This window comes from Phalacrocorax aristotelis, chromosome 1 (assembly GCF_949628215.1).
Source record: "Phalacrocorax aristotelis chromosome 1, bGulAri2.1, whole genome shotgun sequence".
NCBI classification, from domain to species: Eukaryota; Metazoa; Chordata; class Aves; order Suliformes; family Phalacrocoracidae; genus Phalacrocorax; species Phalacrocorax aristotelis.
The window spans coordinates 161635087-161641811 of NC_134276.1; the positions used below are offsets into that span (position 1 = coordinate 161635087).

General features: G+C 51.4%; 1 protein-coding gene across 2 annotated transcripts in view; it reads right to left on the reverse strand.

The window, feature by feature from the left end:
* TMEM184B (transmembrane protein 184B) overlaps nucleotides 1–5086 on the reverse strand; it is a 30966-nt gene extending 25880 nt beyond the window's left edge. The window contains exon 1 of one of the 2 annotated variants that reach the window (XM_075077133.1): nucleotides 4859–5086. The gene's annotated coding sequence lies outside the window, so the exon portion shown is untranslated. The remainder of the gene's footprint in view (nucleotides 1–4858) is intronic. The other variant, XM_075077124.1, reaches the window with a different exon arrangement.
* Between the last annotated feature and the right edge of the window lie 1639 nt (nucleotides 5087–6725).

Sequence of the window (6725 nt, forward strand, 5' to 3'; positions counted from 1 at the left end):
GTTGTCTTAAGTCAAAACATCATTATTAGATGTTTTGGTTAACTCAGCAGTAGAACTGGATAGAGAAAGGGACTGACACTGGGGGGGGGGAAGTGTTTTAAAAGTTATTTTACTTATGAGTTGGGGAAAAAAAACAACCCACCCTTCCTTTATCCACAAGAAGAAAAGAACCCTAATCCCACAACTGCAGACCGCAAAAGCTCATCTCCCAGCCTACTACCAGCAAACAGACAAACAAGCTGACAGAGAACAAGGTGGATTTCTAGCTGGATTCTGTCAAATTGTTAGAAACCAGCCAGCTCAGATGCTTTCATTACATCTGCCCTGGTTTTGGCTGGGATTGAATTAATTTTCTTCATAGTAGCTAGTGTGGGGCTACGGTTTGGGTTTGTGCTGAAAATAGTGTTGATAATGCAGAAATGTTTTAGTTGTTGCTAAGTAGCGCTTACACTAGTCAAGGACTTTTTCAGCTCCCCGTGCTCTGCCAGGTGCACAAGAAGCTGGGAGGGGACACAGCCGGACACCTGACCCCAACTGACTAAAGGGATATTCCACACCATATGACATCATGCTCAGCATATAAAGCTGGGAGAAGAAGTAAGGGGGGAACGTTGGGAGTTATGGCATTTGTCTTCCCAAGTAACTGTTATACGTGATGGAGTCCTACTTTCCTGGAGATGGCTGAACTGGGTTTAAACCAAGACAGTCCTTTTTGGTGCCCAATGTGGGGCTTAGAGGGTTTGAGATGTCAACTGATTTGATTGCTTTGTGCTAGATTGAATTTGTAGCTGTTACTGCAGTTTAGTTGTTAATCAGCTGGCTTCTATGCTTGCCATGGGGCTTGCTTGCCTTACATATATATATTTGCCTTACAAATATACATTAGAGTCTAGTGCTCATTAGTGGCTCCTTTTTGGTTTTGCTGCTTGCTGTACTGCTTATCACCTTACTCTGCCACGCCTAGGAATATTTTGATAACAGCAATCGTCATGTGCCTGGGCTGGCAGATGGCCAGAGCATCGCTGCTTTTTCTGTGCTGCTGTACTGGACAGGCTGGAACTCCGGTGTGAACTTGAGTTGAAGGGACTATGACCTGTGGATGAGTCCACGTGGAAGCAGGACACCCCAAAGTGTCTGCGGCCATGGATAAGTGCATGCCAGAGTAGGTAAATCTTGAAGTATCTGTTACCGTGGTTATGTCTGTGCTGCAGCAGGTATGCCTCTGAAGGAATTGTGGCCCAAGGGTAAGCCCATGCTGCAGCAGGTACACCCTGAAGCATCAGTGGCTGTGCATGGGTCATGCTGGAGCACCTCAAGGCATGTGGCCATGGATAAGCCCACAACAGAGCAGGTACTCTCCTGAAGGGACTGCAGCCATGGGCAAGGCCATGTTGGAGCAGGTTTACTTCTGGAGGGACTGTGGCTGTGCATAAGGCCGCTTTGAAGCAGGTATGCCTCTTGAAGGCATTGTGGCCCATGGAGAAGGCCATGCTGGAACAGGTGCACCTCAAAGTGACTGTGGCTGTGCATAAGTCTGTGCTGCAGCAGGTGTACCCCTGCAGAGACTGTGGCTCATAGATAAGGCTCCACTTGGAGCAGGTAAAACCCTAAGGGGCTGCAGTCTGTGGACAAGTCCAAGCCAGAGCATGGGGCAAGGGGAAGAGCTCATTGCAATGTTAAAGCCACTGGTCTGGTCCAAAGGAGCTGGGGTGGAGATTGTAATGGAAATCTCTTTAAATTGGTGCAACCTGGGGTTTGAGTTACATGTTATGGGAACTACTATAGCATAAACCCCTTGTTGCTAGCCAGGCTAGGAGCAAGGGGAGGAGCTCATTGCAGTGTAAAAACCTACAACCTGGCCCAAAGGGACCAGGAGTGGAGATTGTAACAGTCCTACCTTTAAATCATTGTAACCTGTGTTTTGAGTTGCATGCTATAGCAATTACTATAGTAGGAACCACACAAACCAATGGAGAACGAGAACCCTTAACAAGAAGCAGTGCAAGTGCAGCAGTGACCTGACCCGAGCTGGCTTTGGTACCCAGTAACCCCACACAACACATCACCTCTCCTGTCCTGAGTGAGCCTAAAGGCATGGCCTAAATGAACTCAGTGGATGTTTTGTGGACATTTTAAAGACATTTTACAGGGGTGGTCCATAGAATACACAGATACCATTCCCTTAGTCTATCAAAGGATGGGAAGGGGGTGGTAATTAACAAGGTGGTATGGGATAGCATGGAACCTGGGCATGATGTAAATGGTATGGAATAATAGGTGGATACTGTCCTGGTTTTGGCTGGGATAGTTTTCTTTGTAGTAGCTAGTGTGGGGCTATGGTTTGGATTTGTGCTGAAAATAGTGTTGATAATGCAGAAATGTTTTAGTTGTTGCTAAGTAGCGCTTACACTAGTCAAGGACTTTTTCAGCTCCCCATGCTCTGCCAGGGGCACAAGAAGCTGGGAGGGGGCACAGCTGGGACACCTGACCCCAACTGACTAAAGGGATATTTCATTCTGTATGGCATCATGCTCAGCATATAAAGCTGGGGGAAGAAGGAAGGGGGGGGATGTTCGGAGTTATGGCATTTGTCTTCCCAAGTAACCATTATGCGTGATGGAGCCCTGCTTTCCTGGAGATGGCTGAACACCTGCCTGCCCATGGGAAGCAGTGAATGAATTCCTTGCTTTGCTTGCATGTGTGGCTTTTGCTTTACCTATTAAACTCTCTTTATCTCAACCCATGAGTTTCCTCAGTTTTACTCTTCTGATTCTCTCCCCATCCGACCGGGGGCGGGGGGGCAGGTGGGTGAGCAAGCGGTTGCGTGTTGCTTGGTTGCTGACTGGGGCTAAACCACGACAATGCCGAAACAGCTAGTCACACTGAACTTTATTTTCAGATCAGCTTGCGCATGTCTAAGAACCTTCTCCTTCTAACTGCCACATGTCCCAAGGAAACGGACATATAAAAGTACAAAAGATGCCAGAGTGACTGGGCAGCAGTCTTCCTCTTGCCCCACATTTCCAAAACAAAACCTCTTCAGCACTCTGTATTCTACTTGGGTCTCTAAAATCAGTTCAAAGGAAAAAAAGGACTTCCCACACCACCAAACTGGTTAGAAATGCTAACTTCAATAGCAATGATGTCCCAATCATTTTACAGGAAGACTGAATCCTTTCTGCTCCAGATGCAGAGATAGCCACCTGCTGCATACATACCACTTAAGGTTTACAGCACAACCTTAACAGCGATGGTATTGATACCAACAACTTAAAAACTGATTTGAAGCAGCTTTCTTGGGGACAATGGTAAAAAAAAAGCCTGAAGTGGCTCTGTGGAATACCTTCACCATAAGGAAAGCTCTCCTAAAGCCCTATTGTTTAGTACTTAGCCAACATCTTAAAAGTGTGAGAGTTTATTTTTTCCAAAACTACCACACCAATACCTTTAGCATCAGAAACCTGAATAACACCAATGTTTCTAGAGAAATCTCTGGTCCCTTTTAGGGAGGCTGCTAAGCTCTTAGACTCAAGGATAACTTCCAGGAACACAAATTCAATGGAACAGTTAACTACTGCATTAAAAAAGCCAAGCCTTTGTTAGTGGGATGTATGCTTTATTACATTTTCATCGATTGTTGTCTTTTTCTTGCAGGATTGGAAACAGACATTTCTATTAATCCTGTTAGCCTTCACTCTATTATTGATCAATACCTTTTATTTTTCTCTTCAACAGAGGTAAACAGTCTTCTCTCTGGGGAAGCCTGTCCTTGCCTTCAATAATTACTCCTGTTCAAGCTCCTTATGTGGCAAGAACAGTTTCATACTTTCTGTAACGAGGAACCATCTTCAGTATTTCCTCTAGATTTCCCACTCCTCTCCCCCCACTCTTGACAGCTTTGTGGTGTTCCAGGCAGCTTTCATAGAGCTGTCCCTGAAACCACTCCAGTCCCCTTCCTGGATCACAATTTATGAGAACCCAGCCACGCACACGTTCTTCCAAAGCCCTCCTTCCACTGCACGCTGCAGTTGCCAAGACTGAATTAGCCCTCACAGAGCAACTGAAATTCCAAGCCACCGTGAGCATCCAGACAAGACCGATCATTACTCGCCTGCGATACAGGAGCACACAGGCACAGTAGCAGCTTCCTCACGCACCTACTGCAGCGGCGCACACACGGTGTCAGTCAGTCCGTCCAGCCTGAGCCAGAGGAGACACAGCAAACACCAACCTGTTGCCCACCACCCTGCCGGGGTCTAACGTGCTCCCAGCCCGCCTGGGTTCAAATGCGCCCTTGCACAAAATGACACCCACCCAAGGCCACTGAGCAGCACGACGGCACCTGGGCGGGGGAGGGGGTGGGGGGGAGAGGGGGGAGGGGAGACGCGCTGGGGCAACGCATGTGAACGCGCGGGGAAACTGGGGGGGCTGCAGCAGGGAAGTATTGGGGAACAGACCGCGTGGGCTGCATCCGGCGGGGAAGGGAGGGTATGGAGGCCACGGGGGGGGGAACGGGGGTGGTGGCGGCAGCCTGTGGGCGCCGCGTGGAGATGGAACGGCGGGGGCTGCATGGAGGGGGGCGGGCGAGGGATGCACACCGTGGGAACGGCCGCGGGCTGCAGCGGGGAATGGGGAGGAATGGAGGTTAGTGGGGAGGAGGGAATGGGGCTGGGGGGGCCCGCACCGGGGGGGATCGCGCAGGCCACGCCGAGGAACGGGAGGAGGAAGAGAAGGGATGTGGGGAATGCTGGGGGGCGTGAGGTTGCGGGGGCCTCACCGGGCACCCCCACACCCCCCACGCCAGCGCGGACCCTTAGGCCCGACCCACGACCCCACAGCCGCCCCCGCCACGTCTTACCTCCCGGCGGGCGGGCGGGCGAGCAGGCGGGACTCGGCTGGGCTGGGCTGGGCTAGGCTCAGCTCGTCGGGGTGAGGAGGGGAGGGGTCGGGTCGGGCCCTGCCCCGCTGCCCCGCGGGCGCCGGCACCGGCGCGGGGGCGCTGAGGGCCTCAGGAGGCCATGGCGACACCGGGCCCACCCGGGCCCTCCGCGCCTGCGCACGGCACCGCACACCCCGCCCAATCCCCGCGCCGCGGGGGCGGGGCGACGGGAAAACAGGGTGACGTAACCGACAGGCTCTTAAAGGGGCGGTATCGCCGCAAAGGGAGCGGCCGCCCCGGAGGCGGGGGGACTCGGGTAGGCGGGAGTCGGGCGGGAGGGCTGAGCCATTGCCCAAGCCCCGGCCGTGCCTTCCCTGAGCTGGGCACCGAGGTCTTCAGCGCTCCCGCAACTCTTCACCCTGCCCCAGGCCGGTTAAGTGCTGGAACATCCGCGTTTCCCCCCCGCCCAAGCAAATTTCCACCTCTACCTGAGGACTGCTTTCCCAGAAATTCTGAGGGAAAAACGCACGTATAGGTGTTGGAAGCCAATGCCATACCTCTGCTCAAGGCAGAACAATGGATTTTCAATCCAAAAAAAGAAACAACTCAAAAAAACCCACCACCAAAAACAAGGCCTAAAAATCTTTAATACGCAAGCAAACTGCTTGCAGCAAGGACTCTGTTAGCAGGAGCAGCCGACAGCCCACCTGAGGCACTGGATGAGACTCTCCTGCTTTAGAGGGGCACTTACCCTCTCCCCCACAGACCTGCTACTCCACATCTCCCAAAATGGCAATGCAGTTCACTCCTGTCCCGAAACACAGTAACCTCTCCTGAACCCAGCCAGATCAAGGCTCATGCTGCCTCTACCACCCCACTGTGAGGCCACACACTCAGGGGAGCAAAGGCACTGCGCAGAGATGGACGTTGTCTTCCACATAGGCAACGTTCCTCTTACAAAGAGCAAGATGTAGAAAGGAGAAAGTCCAGTTTCACTCTAATCCCTCAAAAACAGACTCAAAATAGAGGCAGGACCAACAGGACAGTACCCACTACCCCTAAACTACCATCCCCTTCCTTCCTACTCTTCTTCTCTCATCCGAGGAGCTGGAAGCCTCACACAGCAGGCAAATGAAAGAGCAGCTCTTCCAGCTCAGCTGGCAGAGAACAGGCATGGAAGGAATATGCGAAATCACCAAGATCCATCATTTACTCCCAGCACGTGTTTCTGAAAATCAGTTTCAAGAGTTTCATAGAGCCTGCAGGAAATAGGCCTCCCATCTAGATAATGCAGGGACGCGTAACTACAGGAGCAGCTATTTCGAAGTAAATCAGTACTAAAGTTTAGTGATTTATTGCCAGGCATATCAGACAACCAAAGGAGGAGAAGCCCCAAACAAACCACACCACCACAGGCACCTAAGCAACAGGTGCTACTTTACAGAGTTTAGCATGTTTGCATCAGGCATAGCACTGTTGACAGGTGCTCAGGGCTGCTGCTCTGACCCCTTCCCCTTCCTCCGTGATTTGAGAATAGAAGCAAGGAAGTACAAAACCTAGGATCCACCTTTGTCAAACTCAGTGCACACCCAAAGCCAGCAGCATGGAAAGATCCCATCCCGCTCCCCCTGAAGACCAGACGCACGGGATGCCAGAGGCTCAAATCCAGGAACCAAGAGATCCCGAATCGGATTTCACAAAGCTCTTGCTGTTCCAAGGCTGCAACTGCAGAGATCAGCTCAGATTTATTTTTAGGCACTCCGGTCCTGTGCCTTTTTTCCAGTAATTCTGAACAAACTTGTTCCTGGAACTCGGGAACAGGTTCGGCTGCAAGACGGTGCTTCCT